The sequence below is a fragment of the Notothenia rossii genome (assembly GCF_949606895.1).
Source record: "Notothenia rossii genome assembly, chromosome: 8".
NCBI lineage: Eukaryota > Metazoa > Chordata > Actinopteri > Perciformes > Nototheniidae > Notothenia > Notothenia rossii.
In genome coordinates, this window is record NC_136906.1 from 21,233,983 (window position 1) to 21,251,363 (window position 17,381).

Here is a 17,381-nt window from a genome sequence, read left to right on the forward strand (position 1 = left end):
GCTTGTTGTCTTCCTCTCCCATCCCCACATAAATGAACTTCCTGTGAGTGGCAGGAAGTCCAGATTAAAAGTGGCACAGAGTATTTCCTGGAGAGGTGGGCAGCCAAGGAGGAAATTAGCTGACTGAAGATATGTAAAACCGCAAAAGGGAATTGAATATGAGAGGCAAAAACACAAGGCAATTCAAGGTGCTTTACAACAAATGAAAGACATTAAGAAAATGGCATTTAAAATCAATCATTAAAAATAAAAGCTAATAAAATAAACATTAAAAGAAAAAATACATGGATAAAAGTTACAGTGCAGTCTAAGATATGAATAGTTCAATTAAAAGCAGCGACAAAAAGAAAAGTCTTCAGCCTGGATTTAAAAGTAGTAAGAGTTGCAGCGGACCTGCAGGTTTCTGGGAGTTTGTTCCAGATATTTGTAGCATAATAACTGAACGCTGCTTCTCCATGTTTAGTTCTGACTCTGGGGACAGCAAGCTGACCAGTCCCTGAAGACCTGAGAGATCTGGAGGGTTCATAATTTAGCAGGAGGTCAGAAATGTATTTTGGGCCTAAACCATTCAAAGCTTTATAAACCAGCAGCAGTATTTTGAAATCTATTCATTGACACACAGGAAGCCAGTGTAAAGACTTCAGAACAGGAGTGATGTGATCCACTTTCTTAGTGTTAGTGAGGACTCGAGCAGCAGCGTTCTGAATTAGCTGCAGCTTTCTAATAGATTTTTTAGTGAGACCTGTGAAGACACCATTACAGTAGTCCAGTCTACTGAAGATAAAAGCATGGACAAGTTTTTCCAAATCCTGCTGTGACATTAGTCTTTTAATCCTAGATATGTTCTTTAGGTGATAGTAGGCTGATTTAGTAACTGTTTTAATGTGACTGTTGAAACTCAGGTCAGACCATGACGATGACTACACCTAGATTTCTGGCTTTATCTGTTGTTTTGAACATTGCAGACTGAAGCTCGGCGCTAACTTTTATACGTTCTGCCTTGGCTCCAAAAACCATTACCTCAGTTTTATCTTTTTTTAATTGGAGAAAGTTCTGACACATCCAGTCATTGATTTGTTCATTGCACTTACTCAGTGTTTGAATTGGAGCATAGTCTCCTGGTGAAATTGTTACGTAAATTTGTGTGTCATCCGCATAGCTATGGTAACTTATTTTGTTGTTTTTCATTATCTGAGCCAGTGGTAGCATGTAGATGTTAAAGAGAAGAGGCCCCAAGATGGAGCCTTGAGGTACCCCACATGTCATATTTGTCAACTCAGATGTGTATTTACCTATAGAAACAACGTTTTTTCTGTCCTTTAAGTAGGATTCAAACCAATTTAGAACTGTTTCCGAAAGTCCCACCCACTTTTCTAGTCGGTCGAGTAATATGTTGTGGTCAACAGTGTCAAACACAGCACTGAGATCTAATAATACTACTGTAACACTGAAGTTCTGCCACTGTCTGTGTTTAAGTGGATGTCATTGAAGACCTTTACAAGAGCAGTCTCAGTGCTGTGGTTTGGACGAAATCCTGACTGGAACACATCGAAACAGTTATTTAAATGCAAGAAATTACTCAACTGTTGAAAAACTACTTTTTCAATGATTTTACCTAGAAATGGCAGGTTTGATATGGGCCTGTAATTGTTCATTACTGAAGCATCTGGATTATTCTTTTTTAGGAGCGGTTTAATGACTGCAGGTCAGTAGGCAGACAGGCTGCTTTAGCCTGTAATACATGCATGCGTGTGCATTCATACAGCAGATCTTAGAGACTAACCATTGTGTATTCATACCAAACCCTCACAGTCTGCTGCATGCAGAATACACGGTATGTTGTTTAATGAGAGTAATGCAAATCCAGGGTTTATAAGCACGAGATCCACACGGAAAGTGTTAGCCATATGGCGTTAGAAACCGAGGCTGAGGTGAGCACAACAAGTGGACTGGCATGCAAGGCAGTCACACTATGATGAGTGCAAATATAATGCTGGAGCTGGAAGACCCTTCTGCAGGTTCCCCGACAAAAGCATGGAGACAGAGTTGTGTAAAAGATAAGGATGGTGACACATAGAACATGCTAATGCACATTCAATGGCATCCCAACGTGGAACTAATCAAAACACCCTTACTTATGTTACAGTGTCATTAGTAAGTTATTTCACTTTTTTAAAACTATTTTTCTTCTTGTATTTACTCTTTACTTGCACTATATTTTTCTGTTTATCTGTGTTTTGTGTTGCACTGTTGGAGAAGCCTGTGACACAAGATTTTCATCGACATAACTAAACTGTAGCTATGTTCGTTTGACAAATAAAGAACCTTGACCCTTGAACCTAAAGACATGTGTGACTATGAAAATAGTTTACTAAAGTTTATAGTGGGTTTAATTCTGTTTTTGACATAAAATAAAAACAAATAAATATATCCTTATTCATATGTTTTTTGTCTATAGAAAAGTGGAAATCTGAATTGTGTGTAGAACATCTGTATATTTATGCCTGTAGTGTTTTCTTGCACATCTCTCTCTAATTAGAAATGGAATTAGACAGTGTAGGTTTAGATGTGTAAGAGAGATTAAGATGGCTCTGAAGCATATAATCAGCTATGGCAATTAAGACTTTTCAGTCCGTCGTAGTACTGCTCCTCATTTATATCCAACCAGCTGATACTGATCGTGGCTGTCATCAAAGCATTTGTTTCAACATCTCACTCATCGTCTGCCTCCCACTCACTTTCTACCTTACATCCCAATCTATCCCTTTCTGTCTCTTCACTGCATGCCCCTATTGCTCCAACCTAATTTTGATTTAGGAATGGTCATAGCCGTTTGTGGAGCTCTTATTTGACCTTTTAAAGCAGGGGTCTGCAACCTTTTTGACCAAAAGAGCCATTTTGCTCCTTTTTCCAAACCATTTTTTTATCTGGAGCCGCAAAACATATTTCATAGCTTGATAGCTAATAAAGTTGTATTTATTTTTGAAGGAAAAAAAAATTATATTAAAATGGGCCCACTTTGAAATAAATAAAACCTATAGTTGCACCCTAAAAAGAGTTAAAGGTAGGGTAGGTAACAATGGAGAAACCAGCTCGAGAGCACTAGAATTTGAAAATACACAACCGGAAAAAATCTGCCTCTTCCTTCAGACTTCCTTACAGAGTCCCTCCTCCAACACACACAAACGCGCATCATCAATGAGGCCACGGCCCTGTCTCAGGTCGACTATTTTCATTTCCTCGCTCCTCGGTCTCACCGGAAGTTGATTTGTCTGCGCCATCTTGAGTACCGTCCCATGGCTCTTATTTCTGCCGGAGGACCGAGGATTGAGGAGCGAGGAGCGATAATGGAGGAGCGATAATGGAGGAACCACCAGTCCATCCTCCGATGAAATCCTCATATACTCGCCCCGCCCCCTTACTGTGTATCGCTCACTGATTGGACGATGCAGTGCATGCACTGATCTCATGCTTCTTGTTCTTGACATGAGAGCCGTACCTCAGCGGAGTGAAGAAAATAAATGAAACTCACGAGAGTCACTTCTCAGTTTATACCGTGTTTTGTTTCAATTCATGTATCATTTAGTTACAAATATGTGATATATCAGAACAACAAAGTGTTCAAAAATCATTGTATTCATTTATTGGAAACATTTTCATGATCGCTTTTTTAGTTTTGTATTTTCATTTACTGTCATTTCCATTCAGTCAGTCATTAAGTGCTATTAAAATGTTAATGTGCTACATATCCACACAAACAAACAAAGTGTGCAATCCAATGAATGTTAATCTAACTGGGTTTTGATAGATAATATATATCTTTTTCTTCTCTCAATTATTTTATTTCTATTGTGCACTCTAATCAATATTAATTAAACTATTGTTCGTTTATATATTTTAAGAATGGCGTTTATCTTTTTTGAGAATGAGTTCTTATTTTATTTTATTTATTGGGGTCTACAACAGATGATACAAATGTTTGTGTCATTAAATGTGTGGCAGGGGTGTGAAAATAACGGGGACAGAGCTGCTGTCAGACGAACAACTGTGCGGCGTCATCACAAACGGACGTCGCTTCACGTGACGCTCCGGAGGAAAGGACGTCCCATTGCTCTTAAAACTCATTTCCCTGCTTCTCGTGGTTTCCTTGCGTCCCTCCATGCTTCCCTGGAGGGAGGGACTAAACACAGAGAAACGACGCAAGTGAGGGAAGCAAGGATTTCATTTAACCAACCTGAGACGGGACCCACGAGATAAGTTTGTGCACAGATGGAAGGCTGACAGGCAGTTAGGCCATCCAGTTAATTTAGCCGGGCCGACTAAAATGATTGGTCGTGCTTTTAACAGTACTACGGCTTCCAGAGATTAATTTTGGTATGTATTTATTGTCAAAGCATTTAATATATTCATTGCTATCGGGACGTTAAGAGCATTCCATGGAATATAACAAAAAGTGTTTTCTGAAATAAATTACATACCCCATTGAATTATGACTGAAGATCGTCAGCTGTCTTCCTCTCCCTTGTTGTTCCTCGATACTTAAAGGCTGCAGCACCGTTGACAACTTCTCTCTACATATCAAACATACCGGTAAACCAGCATCGTTTGCTGTGAAAGCATATAACTCTGTCCACACAGAATTAAATCCTGTGTTCCTCCGGTACTTTTCTTTGATTTATCCATAGTTCGCTCATCGAGCCGGGGGTCAGGTTATTCACCCTCAGGAAAAGGCGCTCGCGTGGGACCGTAGCAGGATGTGACGCATATTTTAGTTGACCTAATTAAAACCGTTTTGTTTTTTATTTATATGTCACAGTATCACCTCAAAATACAAGATACGAAACATTTTCAACCATGCAACAAAATATAAATAGTCCTACAAATACTTTTATTTTATTTCCTTCTTATTTTTGTCTAAGCTCAAGGGAGCCAGAGCAGAGGGCTTAAAGGGCCGCATGCGGCCCGTGGGCCGCGGGTTGCAGACCCCTGTGTTAAAGGAACCGTCTCGAGCTGAGTGTGACTAATTACCCTGAGGACACTGATGTGTGTTCGCATCTGCCTCAAAGGGGCCCTATTATGCTCAATTTCAGGTTTCATAATCATGTTTTGTTCCTCTACTATGAACTGTTCACATGCTTTAATGTTCAAAAAGCTCTTCATTTTTATCATACTGCCTGTGCTCCAGCACCTCTTTTCACCCTCTGTCTGAAACCAGAGCCCAGTCTACTCTGATTGGTTAGCTGGCCGGCTCTTTTGGGATTAGTCAACAGCTTAGACATGTCCAACCCCTAAACCATCACGTAAAATGTGTTGGAGCGCGAGCCAATAGAAGCGTGAGTGTTACATATCAATATGTTACGAAAGTAAACAATAGAGTCCAAACTATGCGTTTCAAGCAGGGCGGGACTGTGTGGGATTTTAGCCTTTGCAGACCATTTACATGCACACAAACCTATATAACACACTACAGGAAGGGGAAACACATGTGGTATATTCTATAGATACATTATCATTCCACTTACTGCAAATACACCAGCTTACATACCATCGCACGCACGCACGCACGCACGCACGCACGCACGCACCTACGCACACACATACACACACACACACACACACACACACACACACACACACACACACACACACACACACACACACACACACACACACACACACACACACTAACTCCCCCTCTGTCATTGACCAGATTGATCGCTACATCCATTAATAAAGATGAGGGCCTCTCTGCAGGTGTGATCTATCAATAAGAAATAAACACTGCATTGAAACCGTAAAAGTAGATTTGCTGGAGCCTTATTACCAGTCGTTAGCTGCTGACTGCGGGGTCCGGACCCCCAGGGATCCTGCACATGCTGCTGCTGATAATGCAGTTTTAAAACATCAGCCTGCTGCTGGGATGGAACGCATGATACTTTAACCCAGTTTTGCACGAAAACATGCACAGCTTGAGTCACAGGGCCCATCCTGTACTTCCTATTATTTTTCTAATTTAGTGTCTGCTTGATTGCCTATAAAAGTACTGATGACATCCTAACTGAACGCAAAGAGGTAAGAATTAAGTAGGAGCAGGAAGTGGAAAGTTTGCTTGCTCAAACGCAACTGTCAAAGTAATAGAACAAATTCCTCTTTGAGTTTCAGTAACACAATTGTTAAATGGATTGGAAAGGTTATTCTTCGTCTGCCTTGTAAGTGTGTAATTTGTGGGCATATGTGCAACTATAAATACGAGAAGGCAATCAGGTCCCAATTCTGAACGTTAGCACATTCTTGTTCTTGCTCTTCGCCTGACGCTGACTATAAAAAAGAACAAGTTCTATATTAGCCTAGTTTTTCACCCTCCTATTTTTCAATTGAGACACTTACTTGAAATAGTACACATTGACTTATAAAAGCTGGTCTCTTGAGCTCTATGAAGGCACAATACTTGCTGCTTTCATTTTTGATGTTTAAGCTACTGTCAATGAAACTTTGTACTGACGTTTCACATTTAAGGTTAAAATTAAACAGGCGATGATGCCTTTTGAGACACTTGGATGTTTTTATTGACAAAAATGTATCAGTGAAAAAAAAATACAGCAATATACAATATATTGAAATAGATTAGTAAACAAAAATAGCAATTTTTCTTAAAAAGAATCTCAAAAAAGTGGTGAATATGAAACAAATGTTGTATTGTACTGTGTTTTTATTAATAGTGGACAAAATGACCAGCAAATAAAAACAGAATATAGAACACACTAGCTTCCTACAAAAATGTTGTTGAATAACGTATTTCAGGAAAAGTTAGGGAGTAAGATCTGTCTGTAATTTAAGCTGCAAATTGAGGCCTGAATTTGAGAATATAAATGTTTCCTATTTAATTATAAATATACACCTGAATATCCAAGAACCACCTTCTTCAGCTTATGTGATTTGGTCAATTAAGTTTCTGCATGTGAATATATTCATTCAAAACATATTGTATTGCAGGACATTAACATTGGACATCTTGCATTTTGTTGGCAGCTGTGAACATTCAGTAAAGGTATGAGAATACATTTCCCAATTTTGGATATAAAGTCATTTAACAAGCCGTGTGACAATTTATTCCTCCAAGGGGGTAATAAGAGAAGTAATAACATCATTTTTGAAATTAGTGTTGAGAAATGACTGCTGCACTATTTGAGTTATGAGCAATGCTTTCACATTTTTCTTTCTCTCTCTAACTCCATTCCTTTTCCCAGCTACAATCTCTGTCACTCCCACACTCTTTTATAGCTATCTTCATCAGAAGAACACCATTTTGTTCATGAAAGCAAAGATTTAAGGCTTCTTGATCATAGTCAGCGATCGTTTTATGCTAATTTTTCCCAAACTATGTGCAACCTGACGCCGATGACAGAGAACTGATGAGCTAATTAATTTAAATTGTAATAAACGGGTGTCATTCTTTTCAGATATCAAACTGATGTAGTACATTTTTAGAGTGGAAGCACTTTGAAGATAACAATATATCTTCGCAAATGATTTTCATCAGGATATCATACTGCACACGTTGTTCCTCAATGAGGTTTCCATCCGTGGGAAATGATATGAAATGTATTCAGTGAGCAACTGTGGTGTTGCTGGTGACTGAGCGTTTCGTTTTGATTGTGATTTGATCAATAATCCTGCAAATTAATCTGCGAAATCCATTCAGAAAGCAGAACAAAATCATTATTTTCTGTACAGTGTGTGTTTGGAGTTTTTCACCTCTTATACAGTATACATACTACATAAAAGCCACTTTAACTATTACGGATTGACCCTGACTGGGTTGTGACTGGTACCCAGGGGGCAAAACCCAATTTTTGGGGAAATCAGACATGGAATGTTGTAAAAGGTTGTCCACCAGAAATGATATCTAGGACCTTCAACGATCACAAACTGGGTGGACAACCTGGTCAACTAGGTACTGGAAAGCTACATTGAGGGTCCAAACAATGCAACCCCTATATGAAAAAAGTCAACAATTCTGGCTCGATCAGATGCCTTCATTCTCTTTCTGATTGAATATCTCTGTGACAGTTCTTGGTAAAGACAAACTGAGCCGACCTATTGAAAGAGCAGAACATAAGCTTTCAGATGATGCCTTGGTTAAGCATGTTATCAATAAGGCCACTAGATGAAACTGTGCCTTTTTTGTCTCTCCTAAGCGAAATCCATTTCGAGCTTGTGGTCCACTGGATTGTTTGCTGTGTTCAAAATGGGTAATAATTATAATAATAATAATACATTTGATTTATATAGCGCTTTTCCTGGTGCTCAAAGCGCTTAACAAGCAAGTAAAGAAGAAAAATAACAACAAAAGTAAAAAGTGCTAAGCTAGGTGGAATAAGGGTGAGGGGTTAGTGGATTAGGAGTTGAAGGCAAGAGTGAAAAGGTGAGTTTTGAGGGACTGTTTGAATGATGTGAGAGTGTTGGCAGATTGGAGTAAATATACTTAAAATATTATTTCTATATAACATATTGAAGGGTTTACATTAATATACAGAAGGTTTACTGCCGATGCTAATTTGAATTGATTCAATGTTTACAGATTTGCCAGCAAGTGAGAGGATTTTTAGCTAGCTACCTAGCTAGCTAGCTAGCTAGCACTGTTACTGTAAACTACAATTCTTTAATAATTTGTAAATCAGTTTTACAGTGTTAACATTTAACAACCTATTAACCTGTTAAACCCCAAGCCTGTTTTTCAGTTCTCAGGCTCGAAAATGACATTCCCAGAAAAAATGACCATGCATATCTTCCCTTCTAAAAGGGGAAAATTAATAATATTTTTTCTCAAAGTAATGCTAAACCTATGAGTTGGATGTAGAAAAGTCAGAATCAATATAGATGTATAAAGAAAATTCAGAATGAACATGGTAAAAAACTCTAAATTATAGTGTCCCTCCAAATATTCTTTTTTACTTATAGGGAAAACCAATCTTGAATGATGGGATGGTAGACCAAAAGGGTTTGGAATCCAAAGTACAACATATAATAAGTACCCTGTATCAAGATTGATGCAAAACAAGTGACATTTGACCTTTTTAGAGAGATTTAGCAAAAAAAACTCCACCTCCGCCGTTTCTCTGGAACCTTCTTTGGTGAGAAGGCTGACTACTACCAAACCATGCATGCTCTCAGGATCCTCAGTGAGGCCTTGTGGCGCTTGTACTGGCAAGCATTTGAGGCAGAAACACAACACTGGCAGTCATAAGTAGAAAATGTTGTGAAGATGTTGTTTGAGAAAGACACCACTGCTACTGAGAAGTAAGAGATCATCCTGATGTCACGTCCACAGATATCAATCCTACAAGAACAGATGTTACTTTTCCAGCAATCTCTGAATGAGCACCCAACTGCAGTTTTCTGGTCAATCTTTCTGGAGATGTCGGACATTCTCCACAGGTTTATCTACCACCAGCGGGAAGGTTACTGGGCAGGAGATCTCTGTGAATCAGCATGGATGCTACCTTACCTCACTGCAGCAGGACTCTACAAATATGGGCAGCAGTCTTTGCCTCTGTATTTGGCTGAGATGAAGAAACTGCCAGAGACAGCCACAGAGGCACATGAAGCACTGATGGCAGGTGCATTTGTTGGAAGGACAGCAGATGGAAACCACAATGGTGTCTCTCCTGACATGCTTCTGGAGCAGACATATAATACAGATGCCAGGAGGCAAGTGGTCTGGATGGTATTACACTCAATCGTGCTGCCAGGAGGAAGTGGGTCTACACAAAACCACTCACTGCAGCTATCTCTGCAGAGCTCAAGTCTATGCTGCACCTCCATTCCTCCAGCCCTCACCAAGTCACTGCCCTTCTGCGCATGACCCAGATCATTGCCAGTGGTGAGAGAACTCAACATTGTTGACTTCATAGGCAACCACGAGTGCAGTGACCTTCCCCCATCCCTCTTCCTGGAAGATGGCAGAGTGAGTACAGGGACCAAGGCGAGCCTTATGAAGATCTTGAAAGAGAAAACCAAAGTAAGCAGCATCCCTGATCTGCCCAAAGACAGCAGTAGTCGTAGATGCCATGTCCGCCATACGACACTGGTCTTTCCACAGAGGAGAAGGATTTGGAGTGATCGCTGAGCGATACAGGCACCTGCTGCTGAATGATGTGCCTCCTGGCACTGACATCATACACTTCTGTTGTGACAGAGACATTACAACCAGCCTCAAGTCAGCTGAGCAGGAACACTGTGAGTGTGTGAGTGTGGTGCTCACAGCAGGGTCCGTTATGGATGTTCCTGCTCTTGAATCAACACAGCAGGAGGCTGACACTAGGATCTTCCTCCACGCTCTCTACAGTGTCCAGAATGAGGAAGTTGACAGAGTTGTCATACATGCCAATGACACCGACATCATTATCACATGCCTGTACTATGGTGCAACGCACCTCAGCGATCTAACAGAGCTGTGGGTGAGAACAGGCCAGAATGCATACCTGCCTAAACATAAAATGGTTGTGGTGCTGGGACCTTCTCAGTGTTGTGCCATGCCCTTTACCCACAGTCTGAGTGGTAGAGATACCACTAGTTATCCATATTTCACAGGCAAGAAGGCATGGTTCAAGAGCAGCATGAGTCTGGACATACCTGCACTTGAAGAGTTTGGTGAGAATCCTGCCGATGCCATAACAGATGACCTCCTCAATCAGGCACGAGACCTCACCATCACTGTGTATACATCTAAAGCTGATCACTTTGAGGGTTCTGATCTGGGCAAACTGAGAGCATACAAGTTCCTGAACAACAAATCAACGCTCCTAAAGCTACTACCCCCAACAGAGAATGCATTTCTGCTGCACCTGAAAAGAGCTGCTCTGGCAACCATCATTGACAAGAACGCACACATCGCCAAGCCAGAAATACCCCCATGCACAGTATTTGGATGGTCTCTGGACAATGGACATGTAGTTCCGGTACCATCTACAAAGCCAGCTTAGCCTGTGTCAATGAACAAGACAATCTCATGTGGATGTCTCAAGGGCTGTCAGAAGAACTGTTCCTGTGCAAAGAATGCAGTTCCATGCTACATAGGGCAACTGGCAACCAAATGCAGAAGGATACACACTGCCACACTTGAGAGAAGTGACAGCAGCTGTGACTCAGAAAAGGAATAAAAAGCAAAAAGCTTTCTGGGACACTACCATGAATACCACCATGTGTACATTTGAAAACATTTGTACTGTATATTCAGTGTAGGTTACTTTTTCCCCCTTTCTTCTTAAAACATTCAAATTGTTCTAGTTCTGGGCCATGTGAATTATTATTTTGTGTTCAACTTCTGATTATTGTGTCATATCTGTTGATTTGTAGTTAATAACTAAGAAAAGAGTATGTGAAAGTGAAATAAATGTTTTGCCACCAGGAATTTTGTTTATTTCATGATCAAAATAGGATATTTTTCACAAAAACAAAGACATTCATTTGAACAAATAATAAAAGGGTATTGATTTGACATTAAGTTGAACTTAATGTCAACTTCCAGATAAGTTGAACTCAGTTTGCCTTGTCCTATAACCAGTGGTCAAGTTGTAAAAAAAAAGCCAGGGGGGATGGTGGATCTGCATGCCCCCCCCCCCCCCCCCCGGAGATTAAAAACAAAAACTAACCTGCAATTCAGGGTAGTTGAGTAGACTGGATATATGTTTGGTGCTGACTGCCTTAAGGGCCCTTAATTTGATCTGATGACAGCGCATTTGGTGGGAGACCAACGTTGTACCCTTTTGGTTAGTGTTTAAGCACAAAGATAATTATTATATTCTATTACTGTAAAACAACTTGCATGCTATGGATATATTACGTGTCAGATACTCCTGTCATTGATCTTGACCAAGGCACCTCAGAATTAGAGTTGGTCCCATGGCTACCACTGCTCCTACATAGTTAGGGTAAATGCAGAGGACACATTTTCCCACTGGGTGCAAGTGCAACTTCAACTTCAACTTCACACTCACAATACCTATAAATCTACTGGGAATTCATCCATTAAATGTTGAAACAAAACCTCACAAAACATTGAACATGAATCCTCTCTAGTCAAGTCCATTTTAATTCAAGTGCAAGAACATGGATTAAACAAATATACTATTTACAAAATCTGAAAATAATACATATAATATGATATACAAATACAAATAAACAGTTTTATTCAATGGCTACCAACCCAATTCTCCCCTATACTGTAGTATCTCATAGGATCTTCCAAAGAGTTTCATAATCATGTTTTTTAATGACAACTTTCCGGGCTCTTGCTCTCAGATCATTAGCCAAGCTATGACTTTGAAGCCAAGACTTGACATAAACTTCTGGTTTGAACATTTGTAGTGGAGGGTCAACACACTTGATGAAAAGCAAGGCTGACATACTTTTTACCTCTAGCGTGCTTCTAGTTGTGGTTAAAATGTTCATCTGGCTGAACCCACGCTCACACTCAGCTGTGGAGATGACCAGTGTGTTCACTGCTTGAAGGAGGGGTTTGAGCTCTTCTGGTGCTTGTGGTGTCATTTCATCAACAGTTTTGAGTTTCACCATATCAACATATTCCCTCATTCCTCTCTGAATTTGTCTGCCATCATCAAGCTTGAAAAAGGAGCAGAGTTCCTGTATTTCCTTTTCGGCATAACGAACACCACACACATCTGGCCAGTTTGATGGCTGCAGCACTTTGACATTGTCAAGAAAGCTCTGGTACTCTTCTTTGCTTCTCTGTTTTCCAGGCAGTGATCCCATTCTTGTCTCAATTTTAGCAGCCAAAGCATGAAAAAAATGTTGGTGGTTTATTTCTCTGCTGTGTCTTAAATTATTTGTTAGTGGCACCCCTTTGAATAGCTTCAAACCGATTGCAGTCTGAGCCACTTCTGCCGCTGGTCCAGGCTGCTCTGCCATGGACTTCAACACACGGACTGAGTATTGCTACAGCCTTGGGGAGCGTCATGTTTCTGTCTTGAAGAGAGAGAGAGAATTCAGACAACTCTTCTAAAGCATCATACATGATTCCAAGATTGTGCACAAAGGTGACATTAGAAAGGCGATCTATTAAACCACTGAACATGCATTTCTCTGTTGAACTTCTTTTAGGATCAACTGAGGCATTGGAAAAGTGCTTGTGGATTGCAGGGTACTGCTGCCATACAGCTTTAATGGTCCTGTAACTGGATGCCACCCATCTAGTGCTGAGAATTCTCCCTATGTTCAGACACTGTAAAGCAAGTTCCTCACAACATTCAGTGAGCTCACGGCGGTTTTTGGCCGATGCATGATAGAGACTGTACACTTTGTCAAAGAAAAACTGGAAGTCATTCATCCCTACAGTTTCTTCAACAGCATCTCCAACACTCAGCTCAAGACGGTGGTTCATGCAGTGCCACACCATTACGTTTGGAAACTTTTCTACGATTTTGGTTGCAACACCTGCTTTACTTCCAAGCATTACAGAAGCTCCATCTGATGCAAAGCAAACAAAGCGTTCACTCAGAATAGCTTCAGAGAAGCCATGATGTGACAGATTTTTCATTAGAGCTTGATAGATTTCACCTGCATTGGTAGCAGAAAGCTCAACTAGATCCAAGAAGACTGTTAGGGGCTCTTCACTCATCCCTAAGCTCGCTCTAATATAAATGATCAATACTGATTTTTTACTGTCAGTTGTAGCTTCATCTATCATAACAGAAAGTTTTGTTCCACTTTGAAGGACCTTTCCAACTACTCTCTTTAGCATTTCATTTGCTATGTGTTGGCTGATTGTTGCACAGGAATAGTCTGAATGTAAAGTTCTTCCCATGTCTAGTCCATTCAAGACTTGCAGATCAATATCGGACGGTAGATCTGTGAAAGGCCTTCCAGATTTCACAATCTTGTAAACTGTACGAAATACCCTATCAGTAGTTAAGAAGTGATCCCTTTGCATTTCAGAAGTCAATGTTTCCAATGTCTTTTCTTTTCCTGTTTCCATGCTTTTCTCAGCTGCTTGGTGATAGTCTGACATTTTATGCTTGTGTATTTTCTTACGAAGAGACTGCAGCTGTGCTGCTCGGTTTGTACCATAGGCTGTAACCTTAACGTTGGACCACTCCTCAGCAATATGCAACTGGCTGCTCCCACCTGTACTTGGCCCAACCACTTTCATTTTCTGGCAGGTTAGGCAGCCAAGTTTTTTGCTTTGACATATTAGCCATGGATAATACTTTGTTTTCTCCCTGAACTTGGTAGATGTCCAGCATTCAGGGATATCTTGCTCATTATCTCCCTGGTTATTTTGGTCAGAATCATCGACACTATCTCGCCCTGCTTCTGCCTCCTCCTCTCTTCTTTTTTCTACCACAAAAACATAAAATCTATGTTAAAACCCCACTTGGTAGGATTAGCTACATTTCCCCCTCTTCGAAAAAGAAAAGTGTCTATTTAGAAATATCAAACCTGTTCCTTCTCCAGCTCTAGTCTCCTCTGCTCTCCTTCCTGCTTCCTCGCCATGATTATCCTCTATATGAAGAAAACAACGGCATTATGGTTTTGTTAGAATGAGCAGACAGTGAAGTAGGCCTACTGTCAAGTTGTGTTTTTTTTTCATATAAAATAAGAGCGATGACATTCAACCACCAGAAGCCGCTATCACACGATTCGGAGGCATGCATCACATTTAAAGCTTTTTAAGTAATACATTTTGGTCGATCACAGTGACTAAAGGTGCAATTTTCACACTTAATTTATATTATATGATCTCACTAAAATGAATGGAAAGCTTATCAAACAAAGTGCTTAAATCACTAGTGGATACATGATCATCGAATTGATACACAAAATCAGCCTAAAGATCCTCCAGGAACCTTAATTCAAATGGGTTCTTTCGGAACCAGTTTTCATACTGAAGAATCCCAAACTTGGACTATCTACCATCCTTAACTGAACTTCACCGGCTGTTTCAGGAACCGTCAACGACACCTGTTCTTCTCTGTGTTCTTCTGCCCCTGTCGTCTCTGCTTGTACACTAGCTTGCTCTGCCTCATCCTAAATTACATTAAATTTTTTTCCCCGACTGAACATGTCTAGGCTAGTTAAGTGTGTTGCTTATGCGGTCGCCTAAGCAGTAAAGAGCTGTGGGAAACCCTGCGAGATATTCCATGTGAAAAAGAAATCAAATCTGACATTAACTTTGTGAATATAAGAAAGGTCTAACCTGAAGTTGGTTACTATAGCAGCTAGTACTAGCTGCCTGGCGTTAGGCTAGTTAACAAAAAAGAAAAACGTAAGCTCCCAAACTATAACTCTGTTGTTATCGCCTCTGTCCAGAGATTACACATTTGGTGACATATCAAAAGTATTCTTGACTTACCTTCAGTGGTACTTTTTGTCCTCTTAAAGCCGAAGTAGTCCCTCAGGTCAAGCTGTCCTTGTCGCTTACTGGCCATGATGCTTGCACAGGCTGCGCTGCTATCGTTGACGCTGACTGACTTGACATCAATTTCGTGATCGTGATATGTGCACGAGCCCCTCGTCAACAGTATTTTAGCGGCTAAAATAATGTGGACGAGGGGCACGTGACGTGCACATATAAAATGTAGAATGTTGAAAATTAAACATTGGCAATATTTCCACATTAATTGATCAAATAACAGGGGATGTGAAGGGGGGATGGCCGTTTCATAAGGGGGATGGTTTTGACCATTTTAATACCTAAGGGGGATGCCATCCCCCCCCATCCCCCCTCAACTCGACTACTGCCTATAACACAGAGAACCTTCAATTAAAGGGTTTTGCAAAGAAAGTGGCGGCCATTTTGAATTTCACTGCCTGTAGCTTTCCAGTCTGTAAACTGAAAAATCTGTAAACATTGAATCAATTCAACTTAGCATCGGCAGCAAACCTTGTGTATACTAATGTAAACCCTTCAATATGTTATATAGAAATAGTCTTTTAAGTATATTTACCCATTTTGAACACAGCAAACAATCCAGAGGACCACAAGTGCATTGCTTGAAGTGGATTTCGCTTTGGAGAGACAAAAAAGGCACAGTTTCATCTAGTGGCCCTATTGAGAACATGCTTAACCAAGGCATCATCTGAAAGTTTATGTTCTGGTCTTTCAATAGGTTGGCTGAGTTTGTCTTGACCATGAACTGTCACGGAGATATTCAATCAGAAAGAGAATGATGGCATCTGATCCAGACAGAATTTCTGACTTTTTTTCATATAGGGGTTGCATTGTTTGGACCCTCACTGTAGCTTTCCAGTCGCTAGTTGACCGGGTTGTCCACCCAGGTTGTGATCGTTGAAGGTCCTAGATATCATTTCTGGTGGACAACCTTTTACAACATTCCATGTCTGTAAAATGACTTTGCCCCCTGGGTATGCTAGGAAGTGGTTGAAATGTAACCACAGAGAAGTAACCATCAGTTGGTTGATTTATTTAAGGGGGAAAATGTATTTGCACTCACAGACAGAAAGGATTTTCAGTCATGAAAATGTGTGTCATCAGCTGTGGAGATGTATGCAGAGCTCTAAAGTGGCACATTAAGTTGTCTGAGGAACATACTTTAATTGGAGTGTGTCTGGTTTAAAGTCAGAGTGTCTTGTTACAAGCTTTATAAAAAAGTGTCTTGACCTAACTTGTCTTGAGTCCCCCAGAACCTGAAGCAACTTTAGAAAAATGATGGAATACTGGGGCTAACAGTCAATATTCAGGATCTATTGAGTTATGTTATGATGCATTTATTCTAATTAAGTAAAAATGTATAGGTCAACAAATAAAACTTCATCCTTAATATCCATAAATATATCTTTTCAGGCTAGGTACTTTATTGGGGATGTTTTTACTAAATTATAAGATATATAGGGAGGGAAATATGACCTGTTGAATGTCCTTTCAGACCAATAAGAGATTGTGAGTGAAAGATAAATACATAATTACTATGAACTGGAAACTACAGGGACATTGTTTGAAAATGTTTGTGACTATTCCAGGTTAGCCTTGTCAGACATTTGTACAGTGAATATTGTAAAGATTGCATTGACAGCACTACGGTGGAGAACGCTTTGCATCCCTTATCTTACCAAAAGTAATAGTTTTCTCTATGGTCACCACCTTTCCAAAACAGGATCAAACAGGTTGTTTTAAGGTACCTTTAGCAGATTATGGAGTCATATCAATGCGTTTTGATAGAAACTGACAAACAATACTCCTTTGTGTTGTTTCGGAGGATCAAACAGCCTGTTGTTTTTTGTTTATGGGGTCTGAAATGGGATTATACAGCAAAATTGTGTAGTTGAATATTTATGCAACTCCTCTCCCTGTGCTGTCGATGATGTCAGATCAAACTACATCACACCAGCGTCTCAACTGA

The 17,381-nt window shown here is 40.2% G+C and overlaps 1 protein-coding gene and 1 long non-coding RNA gene across 4 annotated transcripts in view; one reads left to right on the top strand and one right to left on the bottom strand.

The window, feature by feature from the left end:
* asic2 (acid-sensing (proton-gated) ion channel 2) overlaps positions 1-17,381 on the top strand; it is a 364,105-nt gene that overhangs the window by 55,476 nt on the left and 291,248 nt on the right. The gene's annotated exons all lie outside the window — the stretch shown is intronic.
* Positions 14,461-15,681, bottom strand: LOC307015467. The gene is made up of 2 exons (XR_013801546.1): positions 15,374-15,681; positions 14,461-14,523 (listed from the first exon to the last, which is right to left on the bottom strand). It is a non-coding gene; the product is annotated as an uncharacterized lncRNA (long non-coding RNA).